The sequence below is a fragment of the Neofelis nebulosa genome, chromosome 10 (genome assembly GCF_028018385.1).
Source record: "Neofelis nebulosa isolate mNeoNeb1 chromosome 10, mNeoNeb1.pri, whole genome shotgun sequence".
NCBI classification, from domain to species: Eukaryota; Metazoa; Chordata; class Mammalia; order Carnivora; family Felidae; genus Neofelis; species Neofelis nebulosa.
In genome coordinates, this window is record NC_080791.1 from 109,064,202 (window position 1) to 109,082,303 (window position 18,102).

Here is an 18,102-nt window from a genome sequence, read left to right on the forward strand (position 1 = left end):
TGTAACTCCCTGACACTCCTTGAAACTACACCCACTCCCTGAATGTCTTCATGTAGTCAGCAGGTGCATGTCTGGTTTATGTCTAAAGATCCTTTGTGTTCTCTTTCCATGCTTTGATATGCTTTGATACTTATATCTAATGAAAACATGAAATAAAGGCTATGCGTAGACCCCAGACCCCAGCTGCTGCTGCTCTCTCACAGAGGTAGTCCTGCACATCTGCTCAATCTGGTGTCTGAGAAATTCTTCTTCAGTGCATGGCCACAGAAGGGAGGGGAGAGAGAGAGAAGAGAGAGAGAGAGAGAGAGAGAGAGAGAGAGAATCCTAAGTAGGTTCCACTCTCAGTACAGAGCCTGATGCAGGGCTCAGTCCCATGACCCTGGGATCATGACCTGAGCCAAAATCAAGAATCAGAAGCTCAACCAACTGAGCCATCCAAACACCCCAAATCTGGAATTTTAAAAATCAGCAGGCTCTGCTCTGGGAGAACCTGGAGGGCATTAGGAAGTGGAGTCCCTGCCCTTAAAGAGACAGCACGACAAACAGTCCATGCAGATACAGAAGCTTGAAAAAGTACCAGTGGTTGGGGGGCAGATGGGAGGGAGAGTGATTTGCTCACTTCAGAGCATGACCCAGAGACACAGGGATTACAGGGAGACCCCCCCCCCCCAGGAACAAGGGGGCTGGCAGGTGTAATTTCCCTCTCCCAACTCCTCGGCATAAACAACAGACACCTGTGGGAACCAGCGCAGCCAACACTCACTACCTACACTGCTTATACCAAGCCCCACCCCCTCACACTTTGGTGAATCTGCCCTTCCCAGATACACTGACCTTAATGCTCCTGATGTGTGCCCCATCCCCCAGGAGACCAGTGCAAACCCCACCAATACCTCATCTCCCTACCTGCACATTTTTTTTTGGACCTTGGGTCCAGTCACAGCAGGGGAACGTTTCATTTTGCAAGCAGACCACTTCACACCTTGTTAAAACGTGCCTCACTCCTGCTGGAGACCAAACACTACCAATAATAGGCAAAGAGAACCTGTGCAGACAACTGAACTGAGGGAAAAAGAGGCCAGGACTCAATAAGCAGAGCACACACAACACACATAAGAGATCCTACTCCCTGAAGCTCCAAGCCCTAGGGAATGGGACACTCCACTTGCAGGGCACTACAGACCTTTTCTTCAGAAGGCTATTACTGTTAAAGGCAAGAGAAGTAGCAGAGTTTCCTTACACACAGAAACAGACACAGAGAGTTATACAAAACAAGGAGACAGAGAAATGTGTTCCAAATGAAGGAACAGGACCAAATCACAGCTAGAGACCTAAACAAAAAGGATATAAGTAATATACCTTATAGAGAATTTAAAGTAGTGATCATAAAGATACTTACTGCACTTGAGAAAAGAGTGGAGGACATCAGTAAGACCCTTAACACAGAGATAAAAAAGAAGCAATCAGAGATCAAGAACACAATAAATGAAATTAAAAATACACTTGATGGAATAAATAGCAGACTAGATGAAGCAGAGGAATGAATTGGTGACCTGGATGGCAGAGTCAAGGAAAGTAGCCAAGCTGCGCAAAGGAGAGGAAGGAAAATTATGCAAATTGAGAATAGTCTTAGGGAACTTAGTGACTCCATCAAAGGTATCAAGGGTAATAACATTTGCATTATAGGGATCTCATAAGAAGAAGAGAGAAAAGGGGGCAGAAATAGCTGAAAATTTCCCTAATCTGGGGAAGGAAACAGATAGCCAGATCCAGGAGGCACAGATATCACCCCAAAATTCAACCAAGGAGGTCCACTCCAAGACACATAGTAATTAAAATGGTGAAAGTAGTGATAAAGAAAAAAAAAATTTTAAGCAGTAAAAGACATGAAGACAGTTACACACTAGGGAAACCCCATCAGGCTAGCAGTAGATTTTTCAGCAGAAACTTTGCAGGCCAGAAGGGAGTGGCATGATATACTCAAAGTACTGAAAGGGAAAAAATTTTCAGCCAAGAATACTCTATCCAGAAAAGCTATCAATTAGAACAGAAGGAGAGATAAAGGGTTTCTCAGACAAACGAAAACTAAAGGAATTCATGACCACTAAACCAGCCCTACAAAAAAACACAAACAAACATATAAGCAGTGAAAATAAGTATTTCTGTAAAAATCAGTCAAGGGATCCATAAAAAAATGAGGGGGGGGATGTAAAATATGATACTATATACCTAAAATGTGGTGGGGAGAGGAGTAAAGGATGGGTTCAAACTTAAGTGACAATCAACTGAATATGGACTGGTATATGCAGAAGATAGTTATATACCAAAAGGTAACCACAAATCAAAAAACCAGTCGTTGTTATACAAAGAATGAAGAGAAAGGAATCCAAGTATATCACTAAAGAAAGTCAACAAACCATGAAAGAGAGCAGGAAGGATCAGAAAAAATCTATAGAAACAGCCATAAAACAAGTAAGAAAATGGCAATAAATACATATCTATCAATAATTACTTGGAATGTAAATGGACTAAATGCTCCAAACAAAAGACATAGGGTGATTTATAAAAAAAGACATAGGATGACAGTGGATAAAAAAACAAGACCTATCTATGTGCTGCCTATAAGGGACTCATTTCACACCAAAAGACGCTTGCAGATTGAAGGCAAGGGATGGAGGGGCAGCTCAGTTGGAAGAGCTTGATCTTGAAGATGCACCTCTTGATCTTGAAGTTGTGGATTTGAGCCCCACATGGGGTATAAAGATTACTTAAAAATAGAAGCTTTTAAAAAAAAGAAAGAAAGAAAGTGAAGGGATGGAGAAACATTTATCATGCAAATGGATATCAAAAGAAAGTTGAAGTAACAATACTTACATTGGACCAAAGAGATTTTAAAACAAAGACTGTGACAAGAGACAAAGAAGGACACTATATAATAATAAAGAGGACAATCCAACAAAAGGATATAAAACTGTAAATATTTATGCACCCAGTGGAAGCACCTAAATACATAAAACAGTTAATAACAGGGACGCCTGGGTGGCTCAGTTGGTTAAGCCTCTGACTTTGGCTCAGGCCATGATCTCATGGCTGGTGGGTTTGAATCCTGTGTCAGGCTCAGTGCTTGACAGCTCAGGGCCTGGAACCTGTTTTGGTTTCTGTGTCTCCCTCTTTCTCTGCCCCTCCCCTGCTCACAGTCTGTCTCTCTTTCTAAGATAAATAAACATTAAAAAATAAATAAAAGAAACAGTTAATAACAAACACAAAGGAAATAATTGGCAGTAATACAATAATAGTAGGACACTTTAACACCCCACTTATATTTAAATTCTTTTTAATGTTTTATTTACTTTTGAGAGAGAGAGAGACAGAGAGATACAGAGTGTGAGTGGGGGAGAGGCAGAGAGATGGAGACACAGAATCCAAAGCAGACTCCAGTCCCTGAGGAGTCAGCACAGAGCCCGATGTGGGGTTCAAACCCACAAACCACGAGATCATGACCTGAGCTGAAGTTGGACACTTAACTGACTGAGCCACCCAGGTTCCCTAACACCTCACTTATATTGATGGACAGATCATCCAAACAGAAAATCAACAAGGAAACAATGGCTTTGAATGACACACTAGATCAGATGAATTTTACAGACATATTTAGGACATTCCATCATAAAACAGCAGAATAGACATTATTTTCAAGTGCACATGGAACATCCTTGAGAATAGATCACATATTAGGCCACAAAACAAGTGTCAACAAATGCAAAAAAAAATTGAAGTCATATCATGTATCTTTTCTGACCACAAACTATGAAACTAGAAATCAACTACAGGAAAAAAAATCTAGAAAGACCACAAATAACGTAGAGATAAATAAAATGCTAATAAACAATGAATGTATCAGCCGAGAAATCAAAAAATAAATAAAAGGGACACCTGGGTGGCTCAGTTGGTTGAGCATCTGACTCTGGATTTCAGCTCACATCATGATTTCACGGTTTGTGAGTTTGAGCCCCAGGTTGGTCTCTACACTGACAGTGCAGTCTGCGTGAGATTCTCTCTGTCTCTCTGCCCCTTCCCTGCTCATTCTCTCTTTCTTTCAAAATAAATAAACATAAAAAAAAGAAACAAAAATACATAGAGGGGCACCTAGCTGGCTCAATCAAAAGAGTGTATTACTCTTGATCTCAGAGTTGTGAGTTTGAGCCCCATGTTAGGTGTAGAGATTACTAAAAAGAAAGAAAGAAACTAAAAAATAATACATGGAAACAAATGGAAATGAAAACACAATGGTCCAAAATCTTTGGGATGCAGCAAAAGTGTTTCTAAGAGGGAAAGTGTTTCTAAGAGGGTGTAGAAGGTAGCACTACAGGTCTACCTCAAGAAGCAAGAAAAATCTCAAGTAACCAAACTTTACACCTAAAGGAGCTAGGAGAGAAGGACAAACAAAAGCCAAACCCAGCAAAAGGAAGGAAAATATAAATGATATAGAAACTAAAAACAAAACAAAACAATAGAACATCAATGAAACCAGGAACTGGTTCTTTGAAAAGATCAACAAAATTGATAAACTTCTAGCTAGAGAGAGAAAGAGAGATAGAGAGAGAGAAAGGGAAAAAGAGGGGACCCAAATAAACAAAATCATTAATGAAAAAAGGAGAAATAACAACCAACACCACAAAAATACAAACAATTGTAACAGAATATTATGGAAACCTACATGTCAACAAATTGGACAACTTAAAAGAAATGGATAAATTCCGAGAAACGTTAACCTACCTAAACTAAAGCAGGAAGAAATAGAAAATTTGAACACATCAATTACCAGCAATGAAATTGAAGCAGAATAATAATAATAATAATAATAATAATAATAACTCCCCCAAAACAAAAGTCCAGGAGCAGACAGCTTCACAGACAAATTTTACCAAACATTTAAAGAAGAGTTAATACCTATTCTTCTCAAATTATTCCAAAAAATAGAAGAGGAAGGAACACTTCTGAATTCATTCCATGAGGTATTCTGACACCAAAACCAGATAAAGACACCACACACACACACACACACACACACACACACACACACAAAAGAGAGCTACAGGATGCCAATATCTCTGATGAGTATAGATGCAAATATCTTCAATACAGTATTAGCAAACCAAATCCAACAATATATTTTTTAAATATTTATTTTTTTTGAGAGAGACAGGAAGACAGAATGCTAGTGGAGGAGAGGCAGAGAGAGAGGGAGACACAGTAGGTTTTGAGGAAACATACCAAACGAAATAAAGTCCTTCTATGAAAAACCCACAGCCAACACCGTATTCAATGGTGAAAAACTAAAAGCTTTCCTCCTAAGGTCAGGAACAAGACAAGGATGCACACTCTCATCACTTTTATTCCACATAGTAGTAGAAGTCCAAGCCACAGTGATCAGGCAACTAAAAGAAATACAAGGCATCCAAGTTGGTAAGGAAGAAGTAAAACTCTATATGCAAATGACATATCATATATAGAAAATCCTAAAAACTCCATCAAAAAATACTAGAACTGATAAATGAATGCATTAAGTCACAGAATTCAAAATCAATATACAGAAATCTGTTGCATTCCTATATACCAATTATGAAGCAGCAGAAAGTGAAATCAAGAAAACAATCCCATTTATAATTGCACTGAGAACAATAAAATATCTAGGAATAAACTTAACCAAAGAGGTGAAAGACCTGTACTCTGAAAACTGTAAAACACTGATGAAAGAACTTCAAGAAATTTCAAAGAAATGAAAAGACATTCCACACTCATGGGTTAGAAGAACAAATATTGTTAAAATGTCTACTACCCAAAGCAATCTAGATTTAATGCAATCCCTATCAAAATACCAACAGCATTTTTCACAAAACTGGATGAAATAATCCTAAAATTTGTATGGAACCACAAAGATCCTGAAAAGCCAAAGCAATCTTCAGAAAGAAAAACAAAACTGGAGGTATCACAATTTCACATTTCAAGTTATATTACAAAGTAGTAGTAATTAAAACTATGGAACTGGCATGGAAATAGACACGTAATAAATGGAATAGAATAGAAAACTCAGAAAGAAACCCACAATTATAGGTCAATTAATCTTCAACTAATGAGGGATGAATATATGATGGGGAAAATACAGTCTTTTCAACCAGTGGTGTTGGGGCTGGACCTCGGCACAGCAACATGTGAAAGAATGAAACTACATACACAAAAATAAAGTCAAAATGAATTAAACACCTAAATGTGAGGACTGAAACCATAAAAATCCTTGAAGAGAGCACAGGCAGTAATTTCTTTGACCTCAACCATAGCAATATTTTTCTAGATGTGTCTCCTGAGGCAAAGGAAATAAAAGTAAAAATAAACTATTGGGAATACATCAGAATAAAAAATTTCTGCATAGCGGAGGAAACAATCAACAAAACTAAAAGACAACCCACCGAATGGGAGAAGATATTTGCAAATGACAGACCTAATAAAGGGTTAGTATCCAAAATATAGAAATAACTGAGACAGCTCAACACCCAAAAAACAAGCAATCAATCAAAAAATGGGCAGAAGACATGAACAGATATTGCTTCCGAGAAGACACACAGATGGCCAACAGACACATGAAAAGATGCTCAACATCACTCATCATCAGAGAAATGCAAGTCAAAACCTCATACCTGTTAGAAGAAGATATCACCTCACACCTGTCAGAATGGCTAAAACAAGAAACACGTGTTGTGCCGGAGTCCAGCACCAGCAGGTCCAGGGGTTCCCGAAGGAAGAACAGCGTCGGTGAAAATAAAACAAAACTAAAATAAAAAACTAAAATAAAAAACTAAAACTAAAATAAAAATGGACACAGACAACAGTAGTGTGTTGAACTGGCCGACTTATTGCAGTAAACGTGGGATTAGATATGCTAGTGATTTCCTTGGAGCATATGTCATCTATGTTTTTCTAACATTACCTAATTTTGAAAATGTTCCTATGTGTAAACAACATTTAAGAAATAACATGGCGATTTTCCCCTAACTTTCCCGCATACCCTTTGATTATAGATTAATTTCTTACATTATTCCATTATGCATCTGCGTTTATCTATAATCTACAAAGCATTTGCTTTGCTGTTCTCGTGAAAGGTCCTCCATTTCTCAACACCTCAAGTGGAAGAGTTACAGGGACATGACCTCCTAACCACATGAGGCCAGAAGAACAATGTGTTTGCCTCTGTCCGAGGTGCCAGAAAGGGGCTGAAAAAGCCTTAGAAACCCATGCCTCATACATTCTCAGAGAGACAATGCACCTAGGAGCCAATGAACCGACTAGGTTCAGTCATCATCTGGAATGCCTCCGGGGGGCTAGGTGGGACTAGGGGTTGAAGTCACCTGTGCCCAGAGATACACTCCTTAGTTGCCAGAGTGGGGCTTTCAAACCCATATGTCTCTTCTTTACAGGCCCTCTTTGCTGGCAAAGGTATGAGGCTATCTATCCTTCCTGTAAGCAGAGGAGTCTCCATAGGGGATGGCAAGGGCTAAATGTAAGGCCGCACAATTTCTTGCAGAACCTTACTTTCTTCCCTAATGGTTCTTTTCCCAGGGGGCCTGCCGGGGGCAATTCCCCAACAGACACTACCCCAGGTAGTCTTAAGGCCGAATTACCTAAAAGCAGGAGTACAAGAAGCTTCACTGTCGGAGGGCCACCCTGCAGTCACCAATCCGTCCACAGCCCAGGCCTTGCCACTCAGGCTGGGATAGCTCGGCTTCCAGCAGTGTTGGTTAGGATGTGGAGAAAAAGAAGCCCTCATACACTCTTGGTGGGCATGCAAACTGGTACAGTCACTATGGAAAACAGTATGGGAAGAAGTTCCTCAAAAAATTAAAAATAGAACTACCCTATGACCCAGTAATTGCAGTACTGGGTATTCACCCCCAAAATACAAAAGCATTAATTAAAAAGGATTCCTACATCCCTATATTTATTGCAGCATTATTTACAATGGTCAAACTACGGAAGCAACCCAGTGTCCATTGACAGATGAATGGACAAGGATATGTGGTATAAATATAATGGGATACTATATAAAAAAGATATAAAAAAGAATGAAGTCTTGCTATTTCACAACAATATGGATAGAGCTAGAGAAGAGGGTGCTAAACAAAATAAGTCATTCAGAGAAAGACAAATATATAATCTCACTCATATGTGGGATTTAAGAAACAAAGCAAACAAGTGAAGGAAAAAAAGAGAGAGAGAGACAAACCAAGAAATAGATTCTTAACTGTAGAGGACAAAACTGATGACTACAAGTGGGGAGGTGGGTAGGGTGATGCATTAAATAGATGATAGGGATTAAAGAATATACTTATCATGATTGTAAAAATTAAATTAATAAAAAGAAAAGGGGGGCTTCGGGTGGTTCAGTGGGTTAAGCATCTGACTCTTGATTTCGGTTTGGATCATGACCTCACAGTTTGTGAGTTTGAGCCCTGCATTGGGCTCCACACTATCAGAACGGAACCTGCTTGGGATTTTTTTTCTCCCCCTCCCCCCACCCCGCCCTCACTTGCATGCATGCACACTGTCTCTCTCAAAATAAAGAAATAAACTTTAAAAAAACAAGAAAAAGAGAAAGAAAAGGGAAGGGAAGGGATTGGCCTAAGGGGACCCATTGGGTCAAAGGCAAAGCTGGACCAAGAAGTCCGGGGTGACACTATACGCCCCAACAGTTGCTTTAGCCTTGTGGGTGGAAAGAACTTTAAGAGGCCATGTGGCTCGCAGTCCTACCTAGATAACAGTTGGCTCTGGGTTCAAACTGCTTAGCTCCAGTGTAAATAGGTATGTGACCGTGGGCTAATTGCTTAATATTCCTATGCCTCAGTTTCTTCTTCTGTAAAATGGAGATAATAACACCTATTTCATAGGATCAAAAAGTTAAGTTACTAAAGCACAATAAATGTTAGTTGGTATTACTATTCTCTCCGTCCTTAACAGTGATGGAAACGTCCCTTTTACATTATTACTAAAATAAAACTATCAGCCATTATTTATTGAGCACCTACTTCATGTACTTTAATTTAATCTTCACAATAATCCCACATGATGGATATTTTTTTCCTCCATTTTACAGAGGAAGGTGCTGTGGCTCAGTATATATGAGCTCCCAGTGAATATGAATTTCAAGTCAGTGCTAACTCCAAAGTCTTTCCCCTTAACCACCATGCTGTCCTGTCTTCCTGATGAAATTCACTGCAAACCTTTTCCTGTACACTGAGAAACAAGCCCACTGACCCAATTAAAGGAGGGACATGGAGACTTGGAGCACAATGAAGTGAGGCTTTAATCAACGTTCTTGCAAGAGGGGATGTCTGATGGACAGGCACACTGGGGGCAGCCACAGCAGACCATTTATCTCCTAGCATGTAAGTTCCTCCCCTGGTTCCTCATTGGCTGAGTACTACAGGGGTTCCAGCCTTACCCAGAGGGTGCCTATGTCCATGTAAGGCAAAGAGTAATCTGATCGGAACAAATAAACATTCCCTGAGGTGGTGCAGAGACTTTCAGTCCTCCTCCCGCTGTTCTTTGGTGCATGCTCATTGCAAAGCCCCCCAAAACAAGCTCGCAAAATGGAGAGAGGAAGAACCAGGAAGTGAAGTGTCTAAGGGTTTGGGACTCACTCCATTGTGGTGGTGGTCGGGGGTCATACGTATTTCCAATAGGTTGCAAGCCTATTGTTAATTAGACAGTAAAGCTTTTAGTTGGTACTTCCGAAAATGAATCATCTCCCTTACTTCTCACACACACTGAATTCATTCTGCCTGGTGCAGCTCTTCTGGAAGCTCATGGATCACTCTTGACTACAGCCGCTTCCTGAGTGCTTGGGCACAGCCAGGTGCACAGCGGCATTGGGTACTATGTTCCTGGAAAATGAAAGAGACATGGTCCCTGGCCTCAAGGAGCTCAGTATCTATTGCTAACAGCAGACAAGGAAAGAGTTTGTGGTAGGACTGCTAGTTGTAGCAAAAATCCATTCTCCTCTTCTTCCTGGGAACATGGCTTCCCAACTAGACAGTACATTTCCCAGTGAGCTTCGCATCTAGGTGTGGCTGAAGAGAGCAGAGACAATGTGAGAACTTCCCAGTCTTGGATTTAAAGTGTTGGGCAGGGGCACCTGAGTAGTTAGTCGGTTTCGGCTCAGGTCATGATCCCAGGTCATTGTGGGATCCAGCCCTGTGCTGGGTATGTAAACCTCCATTTTCCCCCTTCCCAAGGACTAGAGTGTGGATATAAGAAGCAGATAGGATCAACACTCTAGGGCAAAGTTTTCTTTTTTCTTTCTTTCTCTTTCTTTCTTTCTTTCTTTCTTTCTTTCTTTCTTTCTTTCTTTCTTTCTCTTTCTTTCTTTTCCTTCCTTCCTTCCTTCCTTCCTTCCTTCCTTCCTTCCTTCCTTCCTATTAGGGCAAAGTTTTCAACTAGGGTTTTGCAGAGCCACAGAACTGCCCCTGAGATGTTTCTAAGCTAGGGGTTGTGTATTTAAAAAAAAAAAAAAAGCAGCATTATTTTTATTTTTTTATTTTTTTTGTTTCAATATATGAAGTTTATTGTCAAATTGGTTTCCATACAACACCCAGTGCTCATCCCAAAAGGTGCCCTCCTCAATACCCATCACCCACCCTCTCCTCTCTCCCACCCCCCATCAACCCTCGGTTTGTTCTCAGTTTGTTTTTTTTTTAACATTTATTTATTTTTGAGACAGAGAGAGGCAGAGCATGAATGGGGGAGGGTCAGAGAGAGAGGGAGACACAGAATCGGAAGCAGGCTCCAGGCTCTGGGCCATCATCAGCCCAGAGTCTGACGCAGGGCTTGACTCACGGACCGTGAGATCGTGACCTGAGCTGAAGTCGGACGCTTAACCGACTGAGCCACCCAGGCGCCCCTGTTCTCAGTTTTTAAGAGTCTCTTATGCTTTGGCTCTCTTCCACTCTATCCTCTTTTTTTTTTTTTTTCCTTCCCCTCCCCCATGGGTTTCTGTTAAGTTTCTCAGGATCCACATAAGAGTGAAACCATATGGTATCTGTCTTTCTCTGTATGGCTTATTTCACTTAGCATCACACTCTCCAGTTCCATCCACGTTGCTACAAAGGGCCATATTTCATTCTTTCTCATTGCCACGTAGTACTCCATTGTGTATATAAACCACAATTTCTTTATCCATTCATCAGTTGATGGACATTTAGGCTCTTTCCATAATTTGGCTATTGTTGAGAGTGCAAAGCAGCATTATTTTTGAACTTCATGTGCCCTGTGATGGACAGTCTCTAAGCAGCCTGAGAAACCACTAGAGGTCGTTCAGCCCCATCTGGCAACGCACAGTAGAACTGTGTTCATCCAGGAATCTTGCCTGAGTTTTCAAGGTGAGCTCAGGAAATGTTGATCATTTGTGAACACTGGGTTGCCTGGACAGGAAGAGGTGAAGACTGATGCCATTAGCCCTGGCCCTCCTGAATTACTGCTCCCAACCTCCCCTTATGCACAGATGACTGGCTTACAGGAGCAGATAAGCTTTTTGGTGTGATAGAAAATCAGAGGAGGGGAGCCTGGGTGGCTCAGTCGGTTAAGCGTCCGACTTCAGCTCGGGTCACGATCTCGTGGTCCGTGAGTTCGAGCCCCGCGTTGGGCTCTGGGCTGATGGCTCAGAGCCTGGAGCCTGCTTCCGATTCTGTGTCTCCCTCTCTCTCTGCCCCTCCCCCATTCATGCTCTGTCTCTGTCTCAAAAATAAATAAAACCTTAAAAAAATTAAAAAAAAAATCAGAGGAAATCTTCCTTCTAAATAAATAATTTTTACACTCTCTGACTCAGTTGCTTCCCTGCCACTTTGCTGTTGACATACGCACTATAAAACGTGAATTATGCAGGTTAGAAGTGAATTTTAGCTTGATTTCACATTTTTGCAAGTTTCTTGTTTAGTGACTTATTATGCCCTACTATTGTGTATCTTATTAGCATTTGTGTTTTACAAATATGTCTAATGGTCCAGTGTGGTGATTTTTTTATCATGAGGTATGAAATGAAAGAGGAGAAGTTTAGGACTATGGACAAATCTGGTAGTGTTAGTAGTAAAGAATTACAATGTACAAAGGCAGCAATGGCTTCAGCAATATTGGGAAGAACTTAACCACAAATTACAGCCATTTGACAAGTAAATGAGCTCATTGTTATCAATTAGTATCTCAAAGCAAACGGTAAAGGCTTTTATTTTAAAGGTCACATACAGTAAAAAGGCTCAAAGAGCAAGTTATTTGGTAGCAGAACTTACTGTCTAGAAAAGAGAACTTAATGCCAGCCCATGAAATTAGTGAAATACTAGTACATGATGCCAAATGAAAGTTGATGTACCAATGATGTCACATGATGCTGAAAAGCTGTTTGTTTGTTTGTTTGTTAATAAATTGAAAAATAAGGGTGCCTGGCTGGCCCAGTCAGAAGAGCATGCGACTCTTGATCTCCGGGTTGTGAGTTCAAGCCCCATGTTGGGTGCACCTGGGTGGCTCAGTCAGTTGAGCATCTGATTCTTGATTTCAGCTTAGGTCATGGTCCCAGGGTCATGGGATCAAGCCCTGTGTCAGGCTCTGTGCTGAGCGTGAAGCCTGCTTGGGATTTTCTCTCCCTCCCTCTCTCTCTGTCCCTCCCTGCTTTCTCTCTCAAAATAAATACACATTTAACAAACAAACAAACTGAAAAAAAAACCCAGGTATTTGTCTAGGCTGATGAGTCCATGATTTCACCTATAAATGCTATGCTATATAGTACATGTAAGATTTGTAAGGGATGGCGATAATCAAGAGAATTTTCTGTGCTGCAAACAGCTTTGACAAAGACATAAACAGCCAAGCTATATTTAGCATTTTCTTCATATATGGACTCAAATGGTCTGTCTTAGAGAGACTGTCTTAGTGTTTGAACTGATGGTATTCCCATCGAGGATTTGCTCCATAAGACTTTTCACTGCTCTTGTTAAAACAAACAAAACACAACCCAAACCCAACAAACAAAGGCTTGGTGTTGTCATACATATTGCTTTCTTCACAGAGAGGCGCTGGTGCAAAAAACTCTTGGAAGGAAAATCAGTGGTGCTACAAAATGGTTCACTGTATGAAACAAAGACCGTTTTACTTGAGAGTGTTTAAAAAAACTGTGTGATATGATCCAGAATTCTACTTCTGTGTACGTACCAAAGAATCGAAAGCAGGGGCTTGAACCTGTACCTGAAAACCCATGTTCACAGCAGCATTACGCACAGTAGCCAAAGGCGGAAACAACAGAAATGTCCACGGACGGATGGGTGGATAAACAAAATGTGGTATGCACATGTAATGGAATGGTACTCAACCTTAAAGAGGAAGGAGCTGTGGACGCCTGCTATAACACTGATGAACCCAGAAGACGGTAAGCTAAGTGAAATAAACCAGACACAAAAGGACGAATATTGTACCCTTCCACTTGAACGAGGTACCCGGAATAGGCAAATTCAGAGGCAGAAAGTTGAAGAGTGGTTATCAGGGGCTAGAGGGAGGGGATAAAGGGGAATTATTATTAAAAAGGCTACTTTCCATTTGGGAAGATGAAAAGTGGGGATGAAGAGTGATGATGGTTACACAGCATTGTGAGCGTACTCAACACCCCTAAATTGTGCACTTAAACATGTTTCACTGGTAAATTTTGTTACACATATTTTACCATGGTAACATTTTTTTAATTTTAAAAATTAAAAACGAAAAAAACCCTGTAAATTCTGGGAAAAAGAGCACAGAAAATCTCCCGTCACATGTAGAAATCTGGTGGCTTCACACTTTGTACATGGGTCCATCAGGAAAGCACTCATTTGGTCGGAGAAAGCTGCTGAATGAATCTACAAGATGGGTTATCTTATCTAATTGGTGAGGACTCCTCCAATTAGATTGCCTCCTAATAGGAATTTATATGGGACACAAATGTCTTCCCATTCTGTGAGCATTTTAAGAAGCCATCCATACACCTGTCTCCCAGACCATCAAGTTATCAAGTTCTCAGTTGTGTTTTTTCCAAGTCTCTGCAAATGGCCAGCCCATCATACACTGCTCATGAGTGCCTATAAGTCTGCACTTCGGGCCCTCTTTCCTTCCCACACAAAGTGGATAGCATCTGCATTGCCCAACATTCTGCCCACTGGGAGGCAGACATTCTGCCCACCACTTTTCAGGGCCGCCCGTGAACGGGGTTGTGGTGAAACAGCTGACCACTTCCGGCTGTCACTAGCCTACTGTGCAGAGCCTTCTGTAAAGCAGGCTTGTACTTTTCCTTCATCTCCTTGAAGCCTTTGAGTATAAACCAAGGGAAAGGAAGGGAAACAGTAGAAGGAGGTGCCATGGGAGTCTGAACCACCTGCTCATGTGGTTCATTTGTGCCTTCTGGATCTGCTCGGGCCAGGATCATATACACCGCTTCAACCTCTAGTGGGATGCAACTGTGAAAATCCAATTTCATGAGTCTGCGGGCCAGATGACACCCACAGAACATTTGGGTTCCAGATCAGGCATTCAGTCTTTACCGAGTCCCAGTAGCAAGCCAGAAGCTGCCTTTTAGAATGTGGAATAGTCATTAGTGGAGGATAGCATGGCCAACATTCCAAAGGTCTTAGCTGCGATGCTCCCATTTGGGGCTTCGCGTGGGTCTCCGCGTGGCATCTATGGCCGACACCTAAGCTGGGCAGCTTGCATCACAGCCCGGACTTTGGAAGAGCCTTTCTTCGATCCAAACCAAACATTGTCGGATGTGCAGGTTACCTACTAAATGAGTCAGAACAGCATGCCCAAATATGATACGTGCGGGCTCCAAAAGCCAGAAGGCGCACATCATGCATTGCTCCTTGCTCCTCTTTCTTCATGATGCATAGTGTAAAGCGCAGCAACTGGGGTCTCTCTTCAAGACATGGGCAACATGCTCCAGACCTCTGGGCCCTTAGGAACTTTCCTGATGTGCCAGGTCCTCGAACTTCCACAGGGTTTATCTCTGGCACACATATGTCTAAAGCACACAAGGTGTACCTTACTCTTTCCTACTCTCAGCATCCAGTTAACATACAGTGTCAACTGAGTTTATCAGCATGGTGTTCTCAAGACCGTCAGAGTCCCTCTGGACCTTGCGGTTTGTGGGAGGATGGCCTAAGCCACCAGGGTCAAGACAGTAAGATACTGTTATAACAGACACTGATGCGGCAGATACTGTTATTCCTGCTATGGACACGCAAACTCATTTTCCATACTCACGGGAATCTAAAAGAAAGCATTTCCTTTCTTATATATTTGCTTTCATATACCAGTTGTTGGCGTTTATATTGATTTTCTGCAATAAAAATATCAAATATAGGGACGCCTGGGTGGCTCAGTCGGTTGAGCGTCCGACTTCGGCTCAGGTCGTGATCTCGCGGTTCATGGATTTGAGCCCCGCATTGGGCTCTGTGCTGACAGCTCGGAGCCTAGAGTCTGCTTCAGACTCTGTGTCTCCCTCTCTCTCTGCCCCTTCCCCGCTTGTGCTCTGTCTCTCTCTCTCTCAAAAATAAATAAACATTAAAAAAATTTTTAAAGCTGTCAAATGTAGGATCGCAGCTGTGATTAACATTGCCACATCATTAAGTTTGCTTTTCTCCTGTCAAATAGGTAAGTGACTTGCCTGTCTCAAGTCACTAATGGTGGCCCTGATCTCTGCACTTTCTCCAGCTTTGGTACTGTTTTGGGTTTATAACTTCTCAGGGCTGGGAAAACAATTCCAGGGGTTTCCTTTTGCCCCGCCCCCACTTTTTTTTTTTTTTTAACTATAATAGCTCACACTAGAGCAGCAGGAAACCATTGAAAGATTCTGCCAGCTACTGAGCATTAATATCACAACAAATTCTGGGATGGGGGAAATAACTACAGCACAAATCTGAGGGCCTTAGGAATGTGGCCTTTAACCTCTAAAGGCCTCCAGTGCTAACTGGTCTCCATGGGTAATAATATTTGAATTAACATCTGAGACTACAGTGAATTTGTACAGTGCCATTGTAGTGAATCTGGAACTGTGTTTCCCAGACTTCTCTTCCCTGCATAGTCCCGACTTAGTGTGGCCCACAAGTGAGATTTGATGCAAGATTTGGAAAGTGGAAGTGAAACAGGAGCTATATCCTTTTTCCACTAGGAAGGTGGGTGTGGGGGAGCCAGACATAATTTGCAACTCATCCGCAATGATCCTTATCATTTAGGGGGTCACCTTGTTGGCGTGGGGCAGCGTGGTCTACAGCTCCTCTGGCTTATGCCAGATCCTCCTTCAACTTCTGTCACTTAAAAAAAAATTCATGTTTCTTTTTGAGAGAGAGAGAGACAGAGCATGAGTAGGGGAGGGACAGAGAGAGAGAGGGAGACACAGAATCTGAAGCAGGCTCCAGGCTCTGAGCTATCAGCACAGAGCCCTATGCGGGGTTCGAACTCATGAACCACGAGATCACGACCGGAGCTAAAGTTGGATGCTTAACCGACCGAGCCACCCAGGCGCCCCATCTTCTGTCACTTCTGTTCTGGTGCAACTATGGCTTCCTGACAGAGTGCCATCTTCTCCTGTAGGTCACCTGAATCATCAAAGTTGGAAGCTTACGCGCAGAGAGGAACTGATGTGGGTTCTGGTCTATCCTGTGGGTCTAGCTCAGCCTCACAAGTGCCAGTTTGTTCTTACTGCCCCCACCTTACATTCATCTCAACTGCCTGCTTACCGTCTTTTGGCTCCAGTACCAGATAAAAAGACACCAGTCTTATATAATCAGCTCTCACAATTATGTAGGGTCTCATCCTTCTAAGACATCTTCATTGTATATAATCACTCCCAGTAATTCTGTTTCTCTGATAAAATCCTGGATGATAGAAAGTATCCCTTTTAAAAGTAATTTTGAAAAAGTCATTTTAAAAGAAACACAAACTGGGGCGCCTGGGTGGCTCAGTCGGCTAAGCGTCTAACTCTTGGTTTTGGCTCAGGTCATGATCTTGCCATTGGTGGGTTCAAGCCCTGCATCGGGCTCTGCACTGACAGCGTGGAACCTGCTTGGGATTCTCTCTCTCTCTCCCTCCCTCTCTCTGCACCTCCCCTGCTTGCTTGCTTTGTTTCTCAAAACAAATAAATAAATAAGCATTTTAAAAAAAAGATACACAAACTGCCATTTTCTTTGTTAGAAGAAACTTTAAGTTCAGTCCACGTCTCTTGTCCCTTTGTAAACAAAGGTAAATAAATCAATGTCTCTGTAGGTTTCTTATCTTAACAAAGCACTTTGGACAGGTTTTGTTTTGGTTTGCTTCTTAGCAGTGCTGCATGAACACAGAATCAGGAACAGCTCCTTTGCTTGAGGAAAGAGGGGAAGGTAGTGTGATAGATTGAATGTAAAAATCGCCCCCTCCTTCTATCCATAATGCCCCTTGAAATGGGACTCTACACCATGTATTTCCCCACCCCTTAAATCTGGACTGGTCTTGTGACTTACTTTGGCCAATCAAATATGGCAGAAGTGATAGAGTGTCTCTTACAAGCCTCAGGACAGTTTTGTTTTTCTCTTGCTTTCTTGAGCCCACACTTGGACAATGAGAACCTGTCCAGGCTCATCTGCTAAACAGAAGAGAGACCATATAGAGTACAGCTGAATCATCTTGGTTGAGGCCATTCTACAGATCTCAGCAACCATGCCAGCTGGCCATGGACTGTGAGTGAGCACAGTTGAGGTCAATCAAGCCCAGACCAGATAAGCAGTACCACCCAGATGAACAATAATGTAATGAATAATAAGTCTTTTAAAACCTTTATGTTTTGGAGTGGTTTGTTACACAGCACATTGCTAACTGATACAGGAGCGTGGGAAAAGGGACATGTTAAAAGAATGGGTAGGAACTCTCCAGGTGGATCAAAAGAGAAAAAGCATTGTGGTCAAAGGGGAGATCATGTGCAAAGAATGGAGGTAGGAATAGGCCCATCAGATTTTAGGCAGTGGTGTGGTGGTAAATGTTTAACACCATCTCTCCATGTTCAGTTCTGAT